General features: G+C 51.1%; 1 protein-coding gene across 5 annotated transcripts in view; it reads right to left on the minus strand.

Annotated features, from left to right (window-relative positions):
* The window catches only part of PROM1 (prominin 1), a 74,911-nt gene extending 63,171 nt beyond the window's left edge, over window positions 1–11,740 (minus strand). For 3 of the 5 annotated variants that reach the window (XM_054688033.1, XM_054688032.1, XM_054688034.1), the window contains exons 1-2: window positions 11,254–11,669; window positions 8,386–8,457 (exon numbers count right to left, since the gene is read on the minus strand). The gene's annotated coding sequence lies outside the window, so the exon portion shown is untranslated. The other 2 variants (XM_054688030.1, XM_054688031.1) reach the window with 2 other exon arrangements.
* Window positions 11,741–17,776: the final 6,036 nt, after the last annotated feature.

Below are 17,776 nucleotides of genomic sequence, written 5' to 3' on the forward strand. Positions count from 1 at the left end.
CGCCCCCGGGGAGGCCCAAACTAAAGTTTACTCTAAATGTTTCCTTTAACATTGAAGATCATCCTGCAAGCAGGTATTAGCCAAGCAAATGAAACCAAAATCACCTGGGTGGTGAGAGGTGCAGGCAGTAGGCCAGGTGGTGGGGCTTCTGCATTTACCCTCCTACCCCCACAGGGAAAAGCCCATCCTACTTGATTAGGTTTTCAACAGGCAGGTAATAAACAAGGACCATTTAACCCAATAACATGCGCAAGGGCCAGGCTCCCGGGCCCTGTATCAAAGTCCCTCCCTAGGACTCTGAAATAGACTCCCAGGGCTGGAGTCCAACTCTGGCGCAGCTAACTTCAGGGGCCACCTTGGCCTTGGCTGGTAACCTAATTCCTGCGAGCCTCAGTTTCCTCATGCGCAGAATGGAACTGTGGCTGTCGTCCCGCTGCATTTGAGAGCTTTCAATGAGATAGTGTAGCTGATCCTGGAATCTGGGAGCAGGCTACTGGGGACTCCCACATGCCCTTGACTTCAGACTCAGGACGCACACCTCCCTCGGGGGCAACGCTGAGCTTGGGCTGCGCTGCTGCTGTTTCAGCCATAGCTTGATGAATCCCTCCACCCCTGACTTCAGCCAAGCGAGCCTCGTGGCTGTGGAGCCCTGCCTGTCGATGTGCTCGCGAAGAAAACTCAGCAAATGTCTTCAGGGGTTTCCTTTGCCCTAGTGCCCAGTTCATGGGCCTCCCCACTGTTCCAGAGAGAGTGAAGCCCCCCAAATGCGCAGAGAGCACCTGCCCCAATGATTCCCAACGTCTAGCCCACCCACCCCACTGGGAGCTAGGCTGAGGGGGTCCCCCACTAAAGCCCAATGCAACCAACACATCCTGACCTCTGTTCAAGTCAGGATCCCAAATTCCCTGCATGATGAGGGCCACCAGTCCCTGAGGGGTGCAGAGGGGACCCCCAGCACAGCACCTACAAAGCTTCCTTGTACCCTCTCCCCCAGGTTCCTCCCCCCCAAATGCCCTGCTCAGTTGGTCCTGGATGGTGGCGGCAGAAGCAGCAGGATGTGGGGGAGACTATAGCTAGGAGATTACTGGATGTGGCCACCGAGGGGTCTGGATTTCTGGGTTCAGGGATCATTCCTTCCGTCTTACCACAGGAGAAAATGCAGGCACACCTGGCTCTACTGTGCTCCACAGATAGTGTGATTTTTTTTTTACACCAGCAAAAAGATTAGGACTTGCTGAACGTTCACATGGTGTAAGGGGCAGGACTGGACACAGTGCAGGTTTTCTGATCCCATGCAGATCGGGTAAAGGAGGAGTCAGAGTCCTCAGTAGTTTTGCAGGTTTTTTATTTGGGGTTCACCAGGCATTGGCAGGCAGGGGTGCTGGCTGGGGGGCTGGGAGGCTGGCAGGCCTCCCAGCCCCCAGCAAGTCCTCACTCTATCTGGGCTCTCTAGCGTTCGTTCTGCTGCTTCTCGGCTTCGGCTGCGGCTGCGGCTGCGGCTGCTGCTGGTGCTGCTGGCGTCCCCCGTGACGCCGCCCTTAAAAGCACAGTCTTAGCTCAGCTGAATCCCATCTACCTATGCCCACACCCTATTCCAGGTGCCCACCATCAGGCATGCATTCAGGACAAGGATCCATCATCTATCCTGATGGCGGAAGGGCAGAAAAGCCTGATATTTTCTTTACCCTACAGTCTACCCCCTCAGGGTTTTCTGCCATACAGTCTATACATATATACACAATTTTCTAAGCAAACAAACAATGCAGCCATGGCCCACAAAAGCAAATACATCAAATAACAAAATACAATATAACAAAATACAACAGAACACAAATAAGTCCAGGCAGGGCACCAACCAAGTGCAAAAGACAATTATTGGTACCAGCAGATGAGCCACCAAATCTGCTGCCGAAAGCACTGCTCATACGAGGGAGGGGAAATCACACACGGCATCTGCTATAACACACCAGGAGCCGTTAGGCTTCCTGGCCTTCTCTGGCTGTAGTCTCGGCTACAAGGCACACACAGCATCCACCCCCAGGATGCACTAGCTCTGGGATTGGCAATTTTATTCTGTTGGGGGTAATCACCAACCCTCAGGGTTTCTGTCTGCAGTCGCTCCAACACTCGGCCTTCATGGCCACCCATGCGACTCGCAGACCCCTGCACTCAAGCCAACCCACTGCACAAGCACATGGGTTGGGGATCAAAACTCTACATGTGGCTTGGGCTCCACCCCAAGCCACGCTCCCCACCCATCCCCCAAGGACAGGTTCCTCAGCTCCTCACCCTCACTCAAGAATGAGCAGGGCATCACCCACAGGTGATTTTACGAGACTCACAGTTCTTCAGCATACCCAGGCTGCTTAACAGCCGCTTAGGGCTTCTCAACTTAGCATCAGTACCAGCTTTTGCCTTCTTAGTTGGCTTTTCTCCTCCACCTGGCTGCTGGGCATGCACAGGCTGCTTTTGGCCATCTAGGCCCACTGGCCACCCCAGATTCCCATCTCCTGGGGTTTACAAACAAAACTGTTCCATCCCCAGGGTCCCAAAACATATCAACCTGCAAGGTCCTCCGCCTTTTGGCGGGATTGCCAGTCCAAGTCCATCAGTCCATCAGTTCAAGTCCATTGGCCTCTCCCTGCGTCAGCAGTGGCCTGCTGCCTCAGGGGTCATTGGCTGGTCCTTTCCGGTGTCGTTGGCTGGTCCTTTCCGGTGTCGTTGGCTGGTTCTCTCGGGCGTCTCCTTCACGCCAGGTCTCGTCCTGTAGCTCGTGGACGTTGTCCACCTTCTGTGCCACCATGGCGCCTCCAGCGTCATCACAGGCAAACAGTCTGTTCTCCTTAGTCCCTCCAGGTCTTCAGAGGGCTCCATACCCGTCTGCATGGATCCTGCCGACTACGCCAATTGTAAGGGGCAGGACTGGACACAGTGCAGGTTTTCTGATCCCATGCAGATCGGGTAAAGGAGGAGTCAGAGTCCTCAGTAGTTTTGCAGGTTTTTTATTTGGGGTTCACCAGGCATATGGCAGGCAGGGGTGCTGGCTGGGGGGCTGGGAGGCTGGCAGGCCTCCCAGCCCCCAGCAAGTCCTCACTCTATCTGGGCTCTCTAGCGTTCGTTCTGCTGCTTCTCGGCTTCGGCTGCGGCTGCGGCTGCGGCTGCTGCTGGTGCTGCTGGCGTCCCCCCGTGACGCCGCCCTTAAAAGCACAGTCTTAGCTCAGCTGAATCCCATCTACCTATGCCCACACCCTATTCCAGGTGCCCACCATCAGGCATGCATTCAGGACAAGGATCCATCATCTATCCTGATGGCGGAAGGGCAGAAAAGCCTGATATTTTCTTTACCCTACACATGGTGACTAGCATTTTCAGCAATAAAGTGTTTTTTAATTAAGGTATATGTGTTGCTTTTTCAGACATAATGCCGTTGCACACTCAGTGGACTACAGTATAGTGTAAACATAAGTTTTATATGTGCTGGGAACCTCCCAAACTCATGTGACTTATTTTATTGCACTATGAGCTTTATTGTGGTGGGTCTAGAACAAAACCTATAGTATCTCCTGGGTGTGCCTTTAGGGTATTGGAAGAAGCCCAGATTGTACCCCTTCATCATGGAATGAGAGCCAGCCTGGGGGGCGGAGCAGGGTTGGGAGGGTGGGGGCATCTGGGTGAGCTGACTCTATGACCTTGCACAGATTAGTTCCTCTTCCTGAGCCTCAGTTTCAGCTCCACAAAATAAGGAGCATAATGAAAACATGTATCTCACAAAGCTAATTCTTGATAAGAAGTCTGGGCCTCCATGGTGGTGCAAGGGGTTGAGCACAGCACTGTGAAGGTATCCACAACCTCTGCAGCACAAGTTCGATCCCTGGCCGGCCAGGGGGCTACCCACATTGTGCAGCAGACCTCTCCTGTCTCCCCGCTCCTGCTCCCCTCAGCAGTGTATTTTAGTCAGTCTGCCTGTTCTGCTCCCTACTCTGTCTCTGGTGGATCCTCTCACCCCCTGCACCTCTGGCCTGTACCCTAGGTCTTGTGTGCATAAATAGTCTAAAAAAAAAAGTCCGTCTGCGCCTTCATTACCAGGAGACTTCTCTCCAAGGGCTTCCCATCAGCTGAGGACAGTGCCCTAGTGATGCATGCAGCCCTTGGGTCTGCTCAGGCTCAGGCTGAGTCTAGGCTTCCAGCCACCCCAGGGAGGCAAATGCCCAGTTGCAAGCTGGTTACCTATATAAGATCACTACGTAGGTGTTCATTTAAGAAAGAAGCATTCTATTCTCCAGCCCAGCTCAACATTTTAAAAATGACAGTGGCTGAAGAAGAGCCCTGGGCTGGACCAGTCCCCAGGCAGCACGCAAGCTAAGACAGGGGCTGGACCACTCCTTGCTGACCAATATTCAGTCTCGTCTTCTTCTATTCTGAGATTTTCAACTGAGCAGCAGGCCTGATCTTGAGTAAAAACTACATTTCCTAGTCTGCCTTGGATCCAGGTGTGCCCCTATCACTGAATCCTGGTCAGGCAGCATTAAGCAGTAGTGGTGTAGACCATCTCTGAGAAACGTCCTTAGAGGGACGATGCCTTAGTCAGGGTAGTCAGGGTTCTCCCAAGGACCAGGGCAACAGGATATCCATATAGAGATTGGCAGAAGGACTTGGCTCACGTGACTGCAGAGGCTGGGATGCCCCACAGCCTGTGCTCTCCAAGCTGGAGTCTCAGGAAAGCTGGTGAGATGATTTAGTCTGAGACCAAGCCTGAGAATCAGAGGAGTTGATATAAAGCCCAGCCCATGGATAGAAGAAGGTGAAGTGAGTTGCCCCAGCTCCAAGAGGAGGCAGTATTCCACCTTGTCCTCTACTCAGGCTCTCAGTGGACTGGATGATGATCAACAGTACTGGGGAGGGCAGTGTGCTGTGCTTACTATTTCAGGTTAATCTCATCTGGAAACACCCTCACAGTCACACCTAGAAACAATGTTTCATCTGGGTGCTGGTGCCTAATCAAATCAATGCATGAAATGAACCCTGGCAGAGAGAGAGGGTGTTTCCTTCTGCATTTCTGCCTTCTACCTGCTGCCAGAATTTGGACAGAGGGCTGGAGCTCCAGCAGCCACCTTGGATTGTGAGTTGACTTTGAAAATAGGAGCCATACGTTAACCAAAACAGAGAGACACCCGACCGATTGGGAAAAAATCTTTGTACTCCATACAACTGATCAGGGACTGATCACAAAGATATACAAAGAACTCACATGGCTCAACAACAACAAAGTAAACAATCCAGTCAAGAAATGGGCAGAAGAGGGCCTCCCCAGTGGCGCAGCGGTTGAGCGCTGGGTTGCGAAGCTCCCCGGGGCCTCTGCGGCACCAGTTCAATCCCCGGCTGCTCCCCGGCCACCAGAGGAGGGTCCCACATGACGCGCAGACCTCTCCTGCCGCCCGCTGCTCCCCTCAGCAGTGTACTTCGGTCCTTCTGCCTGCTCTGCTCCCCGCTCTGGCTCTGGTGAATTCTCTCACCCTCCCGCGCTTTTGACTATACCCAGTGCATGTATAAACAAACAAACAAACAAACAAATAAGTAAATAAATAAATAAATAAATAAATAAATAACCCTCCCACACCTCTGGCCTGTACCCCAGCTCTTGTATGCATAAATAAATCTTAAAAAAAAAAAAAGAAATGGGCAGAAGAACTTAGAAGACATTTCTCCAAAGAGGAAATGCAAATGGCCAACAGGCATATGAAAAAATGTTCCACATTTCTTATTGTCAGGGAAATGCAAATCCAAACCAAACTGAGATACCACCTTACAACAGTAAGAATGGCACATATCAAAAAAAAAAAAAAAAAGCAACAACAAATGTTGGCAAGGATGTGGTGAAAATGGAACTCTCCTACATTTACATTTCTGGTGGGAGTGCAAACTGGTCCAACCACTATAGAAAGCTGTCTGGAGGTTCCTTAGTCTACTAAAAATGGAGCTACCATAATGACCTGGCAATTTCACTCCCAGGGATCTATCCAAAGGACACAAATACATTGATCCAAAAGACTACCAGTACCCCTGTGTTTATTGCAACACTATTTACAATAGGTAAAACCTGGAAACAACCCAAATGCCCAAAAATAGATGACTGGATCAAGAAGATGTGGCATAGATACACAACGGAATATTATTCAGCCATTAAAAAAGATAAACCCATGCCATTTGCAGCAACATGGATGGAGCTAGAAGGAATTATGCTCAGTGAAATAAACCAGAAGAAAAAAGAAAAGTATCACATGGTTTCACTTATAGGAGGAATACAGGGGAACTAAGTAAGACATCAGGAGAAAAAATAACAGTACAAAACACAATGAAACAAACAAACAAACAAAAAAAACCAAACAGATAATTGTAAACTAGAGACATCCTGCAGGAGAGAGGCGGTGAGAGGGATAAGAGCGAGAGAGGGAGGAGCACAGGGGACTGAGGTGATGGTGCTGATGGTGCACAGGTGCATTGGTGGAGGAAACTCTATGGGGTCTACACCTGAGGGGGGGAAAAAGCAATCATTGTTTAAAGATGAGCAATGATGTAAAATATATATAAATAAAAAAGAAAATAGGCGTCATAAAAAGCCGAACACAGCACTGGGTGCCTAACCAGGGGAGCTCCATTCCAGCCCAGCCCCGGCTTCTTCTGCAGTTGTGACAAACTTCTATGGGGGTTAAGCTACTGTTTTTTTCAATTTTTCTGTTTCTCATAGTAAACTTTCTTGTAACTAATAAAATGCCAATAGGTCACATGTAACAGAAATGGTGGGTTTGTGGGGGTTTCTAGTCATCAATTTCTGACTATATTAGCACGGCGTGTTTGCAGGGACACCCTCGCCCTAACTGCAGACCCTCTTTCAGGACACATCCAGCTGTGGCTGTTGCACACTCAAGAGAGGAAGAGGTGGGATGGAGCTCAGAGCACAAAAATTGCAAATCCTGAACAAACCACATCATTAGTTCTGCTCTTTCGTTTAACCAACATGGACTGACTTTGTGCTGGGCTTTATGCAAATTCTCATTTAATCTTCCCCAACAATATATTGATGGAAACATCTTCCGCATTTTTCAGATGAGGAAACTGAGAGGTAAGTCCACGACTGAGACTCAGTCTGTGTCCCTTCAGCCTGCACTAATTAATTTTTAATCACTAAATGTATCCTTATTTCACGAGTGGGAACTTGTCTTGGAGTTCCCCTTGCCTTAGGTATGCCTTAGATTTACTCCAACAAGGCAGAGAATGAGACAGTCTAAAAAGTGTCCTGTTACCCGGTGGTCAGGGTGAAGGAGAGTGGGGTTGGCCAATCAGTTAGTGCCTTGTGCTGTTCCTGGGATGGCTCAGCATGGATGTGGTGTTTATGGAGCAGCTGTTGCTCCAAAGTGTGGGCATCACCCTTTTCTGGAAAGAATCCACATTGCCCCAGCATTCTTGTGTGGCTCAGAAGGAAAAACACCAGCCAGGCAGAGAGAGATGGGTCTGGTTGCATGTCCACCACCTGTGTGTTGTATGCTGTGTGCTGTGTGCCTTCACATAAGCTGGCTACCCTCTCTGGCTTCTCAGTTTCCTTTCAGGGCCTTTGCTGAGCTCCTTTGAGAGTGCCCTCATTCAGACCTGGTCAGGGCAGAGCTATTTAGAGTCGCCCAGGAAATTGCAGTCTCAGAACATGCTGGTTGGTACCCCAAATAGTCACATAAACACCAACCAGGCTTCAGTTTCAGTTTCTTTTTATAAAGAGAGGAGACATTGGAGAAGGAGCGGTTGTTACAGTCTAATAGTCAATGCAATCGTGTTTTACCCCCTTCCTGACCTTTCTCTTTTGGGAACCCCCGTTGGGAAGGAGTCCCCTTGAAATGTCTTTGAAAACCTATTTGGTGATAAGAATTCCTTAGGGCTTTTGATTAAACTAACAAACAGTACCAGGATCCCCAGGGAACCTTCTAGAGTTGTGATTCTGCAGATTAGAGAAGTCATGAGTAAGTACTGTTAAAAATAGAAAAAAGTCCCAGAATGGAGTCCTCCATGCTGGACCCTTATCCAGAATTAAGACCTAGTCTCACTGCAGTTTCAACGGGAAAATCATGAGGCCCAGAAAAATATGAAATGGATCGTTTATCCTCAAAGTATCATCCTGAACCAACCCATCTGGAGTTTCCTCATCAGCCAGGTGATGTCAGCTGCATGAGAAGATCCCCCTGCCTTGAAGGTGGCTGTGCCTGAAATCATCTTTTCTTTTGCTAAATACCTGAACACGAGGCACTGCGGGTCTCTGCAGTTTTGTGCACTGCGGGTTTGTTGCTTTTTTTCAGGGCCAAACTGTGTAAACATCTGACCCGGTTTTGAGAAATCACTCACCTCTAGTCACAAAGTGGGGGCCCCTCTGCCTCCTACTGCTCCTCACCACCTCCATTTGCAGGGTCACTGGCGCTGTTGGAACAAAACAAAGGGTGAGTAAGTAAGAGCAAACACAGAGACAATGAAAACCCAGCTTAGAAAAAACCAAACCAAACCAAAGGAAATACACAGCAGGCAGCCGCCATTGTCTCTGGGGAGAATGGACAAAAGGCTCTCTTCTCTATTCTTATTAAAATTTCTCCTTATGTCCCAGATTTCTATAAAAGCACTAGCTCCTTTGTCAGTTAAAAGGAGAAAACTTTCTTTGAAAGCACAACACTCACGGCATCATATAAAAGTGTTTATATGATGTTCAAGTTTATAGGGGTACATTTTGGTAACTAGGTTTTCAGGGCACACTGGGGGAAAGCTTGAAAGTTTAAAAATGTATTCATTTTACTCTGCATTTAGTTCAAGATGTTAATAGAAATATTTTACAGGACAATGTTCATGTTCTGGTAAGTTCTGTTAAATGGCAAAGTGCATTATTTGGAAAGTTGTTTTTTATGGAGAGGGTTGTTGTTGTTTTTTCATTTTAAGTGTTGTTAAGTTTTATTTCTTCAGGCACTGAGCTAAAATGAGCAAGCTAAATTTGCCCAGAGCTACCACTCCGGGGCGGTCCACTCATGCCTCTATTCTTAGCTTCAATGGAAGTTTTAAAAATAAAAAAATTTAAACTATGACTATAGCTGATGAGTCCAATGTGAAAGTTACTGAGCAGTGATGAGAGAATTACCTAGAATAAATTGAATTAGCACATGAATGCTCACAGTGAGCTCTTTGGGGTGCTACCAATACCTCTCTTACCTGTTCTAACCCTGGGGAAGCTAGTCAGGTTGCTTTGGTCCAGAAAAATGTCAGTTTATAGGCCTTCATCCCAGCCGTTGTAGCATGAGGCTGTACAGTTCACACTCTCCTCCCCCAAGACAATGTGAAGATAATATCAGCATCCTTGTCTGCTCGGAGTGTTTTGCTCAGGTTTACACACCCATGCCTATGCTGTGCACTGTCTATCTAGACCGTCTTCCAGAATCCTACTCTGAATCCACAGGAATCAAAATAATTTAGCTGCATACAAGCCATTTTGCCTTTAAATGTAGGTCTAAATTTATTTTTTTTTAAATTTTTTTTAAAGATAATTTTTTTAAAAGATTTATTTATTTATTTATACAAGCACTGGGTACAGTCAGAAGCGCAGGAGGGTGAGAGAGTTCACCAGAGCCAGAGCGGGGAGCAGAGCAGGCAGAAGGACCGAAGTACACTGCTGAGGGGAGCAGCGGGCGGCAGGAGAGGTCTGCGCGCCATGCGGGACCCTCCTCCGGTGGCCGGGGAGCAGCCGGGGATCGAACCGGCGCCGCAGAGGCCGCGGGCAGCTTCGCAACCCAGCGCTCAACCACTGTGCCACCGGGGAGGCCCTGTAGGTCTAAATTTAAACCATGGTTCTGCATTGTCAACCTAAATAAAGAGGTAAATTGAGGCAAAACTGTCAAAAAGGTGCGTTAATTAGGGAAGAGCAGAGAAATTGAGACTCAGGACACACACAGCAAGGTCCGGAAGAGGCCCTCGAGAGCTTCGGCAGCAAGTCTTGGGGCTCTAGTAAGAGCCTGGTAAGCATCTGTCGCCTTTAATCATTTACTCAAGTATTTATTGAGTAGTTACTATGTGCCAGGGCTTGGGAGTTGATGGGGTCCAGAGAGGGCCACCCCAAAATAGACCCATGTTGGCAAGTGTATTATTTTGGATTAAAATTACTTAAACAGTTGGTGCCAGAACACTTTTGACCCCTGAAAGCAGGAAGTAAATCTCCACGAGAGGTGCCTTCCTGGCCCGGAGGTGAAGAAACAGCCCCATCTCAGGTGATGCAGGGCTGAGGTGTCTGTATCAACAAGCCTCGCTCTCTCCATTAAGTTACTATCCCAAGACTAAATTTCCTGATCTTGTCAATTCTTTACCCATTTAGTGTTTCCTTGTAAAAAGGGAAAAATGATATGAAAGTTAGCCTGCTTTGGCTACTTCTTTGGGCCATGTCTCTCTGTGGCTTCCAGAGGCATGAAATTAAATTGCCTTTTCTCCTGTTAATCTGTCCTTTATTTTAAGGGGTATCATAGTCAAAAGCCTAGAGTAGAGGGGAAAAGATTTTACCCCTCAGAAGCAATACTGAACAAAACACACTTCTTGCCTTCAGGAGGCTTACAGCCCACTCCTCGGATGATAGACATCCTTAGAAGGTAGCCCCAGGAAACTAGTACTGTGAAATAAGAGGAAGTGTGGGAGCAGGTGAAGTTCCCTCTTCTCCATGGGGTTGTCAGAGACCTCGCTGAGGTGAAACCCGAGCAGAGACAGGGATGAAAGGAAGCATCTACGGGGGAGGGCTCCAGGGAGGAAGAAGAGTGGCAGGTGCAAAGGCCCTGCTGCAGGATGGGCTTCCTGGCCTCCAGGTGCAGCAAGGAGCCTGGGAGAGTCTGTGGAGGGCTTGGGGCCTTTCTTCCATGTGCCCAGCCCAGTTCAGTGCTGTGCTAGGGGAAATAAGGTGAAGGAGCTGGAATAAGCACAGATGAAGGTTTCTAGACCCTAAACTCCAACCCGCTCCTGGATCCTGTGCTGACCCGCCAAGCCTGGTCCTCCTGGAGTTTGAAGGAGGGGCTTTCTTGGGCAGTTTCTCTTGAAACTATTATTCCCCCATCTTGCACACCCTCACAGGAACCCCTGACCCAGAAGCAGCCACCACACAGCCCTGGACACCATCTTTGGGCAGGAAATCCACAGAGAGGGGGTTGGGTGTCCTGGCTGGACGTGCCTCCCACACGGGCATCCTCCACAGTGTCTCACCTGACTCTCCAGGGCTGGCCGCAGGGAGGGAGATTCTTCACACGGGAGGTCTGCGGCAATCATATCTGGCTCCCCCTTTTTCCTCGAGGTGGGGTCCTCCCTGCTGTCATCACCCCCTAGGTCATAAGCCTCTCTGACCTAACCTTGAACACAGACCCTTCCTTCAGTTGCCCGGCTCAGCGTGACTGGGCTGGACTACTCAGTGGGACTTCACAGGGAAGGACCAGGGGACCCACAGAGTAACTGACAACTGCCACCAACATGGCGGTTCCCAGAACCCTCGAGGCCACCCATGGCTGCCTCTGCCTGGCTTCTTTCTCAGCAGCAGCCACTGCCTTGCAGCACCTGGCACCGCTCCTCCATACCGGGGGTCCAGGTCCCCCCCAGAGGGGCCCACAGTTTAGAAGGTGGCTGCTCCTCACCAGTTCAGGGCCTCCCTTTCCAGCTACTTCCTGTCCCAGCATCCTCTTCTGCTTGATTGACATCGGGAATGCCCACTGTCGTCCGGGAGACCCTGCCCAGCATCCTGGGTGCTGGGACCCCAGCTTAGACACATCGGAGCAGTGTCCTCTCAATGTCACTCAGAGGTCACGGGTACTCACATGGGAGGCTCCTCACAACTCTGCCTGGTGTGCCTGGACTCAGTCTCTGCCCTGAGCTGTTTGGGGCAGCAATGCCCTCCTGGCCTGGCCTCTCCAAGCTCATGGGGTAACCGGGAACCTGCCATGCGGGCTCCTCGCTCCACCCTCTGCCTGGGCCCCAAGTCCTCCCAGGGCAGAAGCTGGGTCTTTGGCCCAAAGGGCAGTTGGGTTCCCAAGGATGATCTGGAGACCTACTAGTATCAGGTGGGGACGTGACTCTTTTTCCCATCATGCCTCGGGCTGAGGCGCTCTCACCTTGTTTGTAAGAGAGATACCAACTACACTGGGCAAAAGAAGAAGCTGTGCCAAGGCTGAGTGACTGGGTCACAGAGACCTTTGCGGTGCTTCCACGCTGTTGCACGCATGGCTTCCTCGGGGCAGAGGGCGGTTTGGGAGCGCTGGGGCTTCCCCACACCCAGAACAAGGCATAAATGACACTATTAGCAGAGAATGCTCTGTAATTGTGGTGACTTGCTGGCCTTCTACCAGTAAGCAACAGTGCAATGCCCTGCCCAGGTGCCCGCTCACCTCCTTCTTCCAGGCTTCTGATTCCTGGCAGCAGGAGGAAGCAAGGCCCAGCACGCATTTCCTTATGTACATGGTATGGCCAGCAAGAGCCTGGTTGAGAGGCCCTGGCTCTTTGAATCCCAGGGAACTAAAGACAACAACTGCAGGAAATTTTTGAAAGTAAATTTGCATGGTTTTGGCGGCTGGGGTTTAACATCCACGCCCCCCCCCTTTGGGCCCCCCTTTTTAGCTCTGGCTGCCCTGGTCACCCAACCCAGCCGTGGGGGTGGGGGGTGGGGGCAGGGCAGTCTGTTGTTTGCCCCTTTCATAGTCAAGGAAACCCAAGCAGACAAACTAACCCAAGCCAGCCAGCTGGTCGTGGCGTGGTGGAGCTGAGACGCAGACCCAAGCTTTGCATCCCCACAATTTCCTCTGAGACAAGCTTGAGCGCTGCTCTCTGCACAGGAGGAAACCTTCCAGCCTGGCCCAAGACGCATCTCTGAGCTCCCTCACCAGCTTGGCCTCCCAAAGAGTAGCTCAAACCTGGCCTTGGACATCTCCCGAGAGGCAGCCGGCAGGGAGGGTTCCAGGTCCCAACACTGCTGGGACCTCATCTCGCTCTCTTCGATCCCCTCAGACCAGCTTTCCGGGCTTGTGCTCAAGGAGGTTGTGTGGGGAAAGGAGCCGATGTGAGGGGCCAAGGGACTTACAGGGAAAAATGAGCCACCTAAAATCACAGGTTAAAAAAAAAATCACATCACAGGTAGAAAGAGGGATTAGGCCCAGAGGAGCACATTCCCTCACCTGCCCTCCTACCCCTTCCTCAGCCCCACCCTCCCTGCCCTGGGGGCTGTACCTGGAGGAATCCAGATGCTCCTGAGGAGCAGAGTGAGGGGGTGAGAGAGAAGGAACCGCAGGGCTGGCGTGAGCTATAGGGAAGGCCCTTTACTCCCTTTTGATAAAACTGACGCTCAATTCGCATGACATAAAATTAACCATTTTAAAGAGAACAATTCACTGGCATTTGGTGCATTCACGCTGTGCGGCAGCTCCTGCCTCTCTCCAGTTGCAGGCATTTTATCTCCCTGAAGGAAAGCCCCTGCCTTCACCTGTTTCCCTTGCTTCATGGAGGTGGCGCTGGACAAGCCTCTTGCAGCCCAGAGCTGCAGGTGGCAGGGGCTGCACTGGGGGCTGTGTTTGAACCTTTGTGGAAGCTTTTTTGCAGGTGGTAATGAATGTTACACCCTTCATGGTAGAAAACCTGGAGACTGAGGAACGTCCAGAGAGGAAACTTAAAATGGCTCCAGTACCATCCTTATTATATTTTCCCCAACGCTCAATGACACAGGGGCCATTCTATCTGCAGAGGAAGAAACTAAGGGTCAGAGAGGTCAAGCAACTGCCCAAGCAGCTGCGTGTGCCAGGTCATGGTCACTGCCATCGCCTCCCCCAGAGTAGACTTATGCCAGTGGCCAGGACCACTTACCTCTGTGTGGTTCCAGGTTCCTGCCTCTGCCTTCCTGGCTTCCCTCCTGGCTTGTGGCTCTGGTCATCTCCTGGCTGTCCCTGCAGAGGACTGCCGGGGCTTCCAGCATGTGGGCAGGGGTGCAGGTGCTGTGGCAGCAGGCTGGTCCCTCCCTGGGTTTCAACCACCTGCACCGCGCAGGTGCTGCTCGGAGACCATGCAGGGCCCTCGGGCGGAGGTGCCTTGCCAGGAGATACGGTCTGCAGTCAACTGGGTGTCAGACAGTGGGCCCGACCTGGCAGACACCATGGCACCTGAGCCTCCCCACTCTGCCCCTTCTAACAGAGAAGGGCAGCGTCTGAAGTAAGGCAAGAGCCTCAGCGAGGTGAGGTCTCAGCCTGGCGTCTGACGAGGCGGCACCTCTCGTTCAGTGGTTGGTAGTCGGTCTTGTTACCAAAACAATCCGATGGGCCATAGAGCCTTCCCTGAGATTCCACAGGAGGGCTGCGAAGCTACAGCCTTTTCCCAGGATGCTAATTAAAAACTCAACCCAACCAATGCAGCACCATAAATAATTCAACTTGGAGGACCTCGGGGACCAGGGTTCACCCTGCTGCCCTAATCCCTGCAGACCCTGCTTGCTCTTGCAGTTCTGTCTTCTGGAGGTTGCCCAGAGATGAGTGGACTTCCTGGCAGGAGCGGCTTCCCCCCGGGAATCCTGGAGCCAGAGGGGACACCTGAGCCTCCCCACTCTGCCCCTTCTAACAGAGAAGGGCAGTGTCTGAAGTAAGGCAAGAGCCTCAGCGAGGTGAGGTCTCAGCCTGGCGTCTGGCGCTCAGCCTGGTCCCAGCCTGCTGGACCTGCACATCGGCCCCCAAGCTCATCAGTGGAAATTGGGCCTTGTTGACTGAAAATAAAAGTCTCAATGATCATGAGACAAGAGCTCGTTGGATGATAAGGGAGATGTCCATCCTGCGGAGCAATCTGACAGATTTTGCTCTACAAGGACTATTCCAGGTCTCCCTGATGGTGCAAGGGGTTAAGCACAGCACTGTGAAGCTATTTGCAGTCACTGCAGGATGAGTTTGATCCCTGGTCAGGGAGCTACCCACATGGTGCAGCATACCTCGCCTGTCTCTCCCCTCAGCAGTGTATTTCAGTAGATCTGCCTGTTCTGCTCCCCACTGTGGCAGCTCCTGCCTCCATGGTTGGCAATGCCACTGTTGCCACCATTGCTCGCCAGTAATTGGATGAAATTAAGAGTGGCTGTACTGTGGATGCTCACAAATAGAGTACGTAAGACCCTCTTCCCCTGTGCGCTGGACTGGACAGTCAATGACGGGTAAGATTGGGGGCAGACTAAAGAAGGCACTGGCCAGCCTCATGTCTGTGACTCCTGACGACCTAAGACAGGCGCAGTCCCCGAGGGGCTTCATCATAATAAACTTTGGCGTTCAGATCAAACAAGGCCTATAAGCCTATAAGCCCAATCTAGGCAATAAGCCTGCAGTAAAAAACCCCTTCTTTGCTTGAAAACAAGGCTGCTAAGAGCGTTGCCTACAAACAAGCCTGATGGAATTACCTACAAAGCAGTTTAACCATTAACCAGTTAATCATTGTTTCTGAATAAGTAGTAACTTAGCAACGTGTCCATAATTAATTTTCTTACCTGACTTTTTCTATATATGTAAAAATCAGTTTCAGGAAATGTAACCACATATGCTTAGCAACTTGTAAACTATTAGCTAGAAAATTGTATTCTATGCCTAGGTAACAAGAAACATTGTTATGCTGGGAAAATAGATTTTGTGTGACCTAATGTCTTTTGAAAATGTATAAATATGCGTAATGATTTGAGCAAATTACACTCAGATTTTCACTCTCCCTTGAGTGTGTCTGTGTGTCATTCTTTCTTGTCCCCCGCCCTAATTCCTTCGACAACCTTTTGCTCATTCTCACTCAACCCTGAGATTGTCTCGATCTCCCGCCACCGCTGAGCTGGTCTGCGGCACCCCACTCTGTCTCTGGTGAATCCTTCCACCCCTCACATTTCTGGCCTGTACCCCAGATCTTATACACATAGATAAATAAATCTTTAAAAAAAAAAGAACTATTCCAATAATCACAAGTTTCAGTTGAGCTGATATAAACAGGAGCAGTGATCACTGACATAAAAAATACGTAGTTCTTAATGGGGGGCTTTGGCGTCTATAGGTTTAGCTCTTTCTGTGTCCAAAGTTATCGTGACTGAGTCAGAGGTGGTGTCCATGCGCAGAGGAGGGCGCTGCTGGGGTCCAGTCGCTTCTCTGATTTCTAAAGAACGCATTGTGGAGGCGTAGGGTCAGGAAGTACCACTGTGCAGGTTTTCTCATACCCAGCAGACTGGGTAAAGGAGGAGTCAGAGTCCTCAGTGGTTTTGCAGGTTTTTTATTGGGATTACCAGGTACACGGCAGGCAGGGGTACTGGGGGGTCGGTAGGCTGGCAGGCCTCCCAGCCCCCAGCAGGTCTTCACTCTGGGCTCCCCGGCCTTCTCTCGGCTTCTCTTTCAGCTTCTTCTGGCGTCCCCGTGACGCCGCCCTTAAAAGCCCAGTCTCAGCCCAGGTGAATCCCATCTACCTAGGCCCACACCCTGCTCCAGGTGCCGCCATCAGGTATGCATTCAGGACCGCAAGGATCCATCATCTATCCTGATGGCGGGAGGGCAGAAAAGCCTGACATTTTTCCTTACCCTGCAGGAGGCCAGAGGGGTGTCCATGGTTTCAGTCTTCCTTAGCTCGCTCCTGGTCTTCAGTGGGGTCGAAGCCTGGTCTGCTGCAGGCAGCAGCCTCTGCTGCAGGCTTCACATCACAGAGCAGGGCCTGGGCCAGCTTCAGGGCTGTGTAGATGGCCTTGGTCACTTGCCTGCTAGATGGCGGTAGGGTGGGGGGATCAGGGGTGTCCCCAGTATATTTACAATGTGTTCACAGTCAAAATGAGCATTCGAACCCAGGAACAGTTCTCACAGAGTAAAACCTGTTGCACTGCTTTCTAGGGCCTGGGCCTCAATTTGATTATGTAATAATAACAAGCGAATAAAAAGCTTAACTGTTGAGGCTTTTGTTTCAGTCAACAGTCTGGAAGCAGGACCCCCCCCACCCCCTTCCATTCGCATGACGTTTCCCAGCACCTCCAGCTTGGGGCTTGGCCTGGACTCCCCTAGGCCTCTGCTTCTGAGTTCCCAGGGCGTCCGCGGGGGCACCCTGATGCCAAACTCCGCGTCGCCACCTGTCCTGTCCTTCCTGGGGAGAAGCCGGGAGTCCGGCTGCTCTGTGGGTGGCTGCAGCCCGCCACCCTCCTCGGTGGCAGCTGCTGGCTGCCCTCCGGTCCCTGGAGGAGCCCTGGAGAGCGGCCGCGGAGCCCTGAGGTGTGCACTGCACCCGCCATCATCTTCATCAGCACCTTTCTGGGCTGGGCAGGCCCAGAACAAGCCTCTTCTAAGCAACAGAGTCTGTCTTTCTCCACCGCACTCCTCAGGGGTGTATCCCGAAGAGACCACCCCCCCGGGGTCCACAGAGGTCACGTGGGCTGCCTGAGGTGGCGCATAAGTGAGTGGTGGGGCTGGCGCCAAGCTCAGGCAGGCTGACTCAGGGCCCACAGTCCCGACAAAGCCCGAGGTCTGCTGCGGCCTCAGCCATGGCTATTCGACGGGCGTGACGCTCTGTGGGAGGACGGAGGAGCGGAGGGGGACAAGGACGCTTCATTCCAGGCAAAAGTCACGAATTTTAGGTGCATGTTCTGTTTCTGGCAACCAAAAGCATCCTAGCTGGCAGGTGTTCTGGAGGCCCACGACCATGAAGAATTTTGCATGATCCTTAAAAACTCTGATGCAATATTAGTTCATCTGAACCTCACGATGGGCCGGGGAGGTAG

Source organism: Talpa occidentalis, unplaced genomic scaffold, assembly GCF_014898055.3.
Source record: "Talpa occidentalis isolate TD23 unplaced genomic scaffold, MPIMG_talOcc4v2.1 talOcc4.6, whole genome shotgun sequence".
NCBI lineage: Eukaryota > Metazoa > Chordata > Mammalia > Eulipotyphla > Talpidae > Talpa > Talpa occidentalis.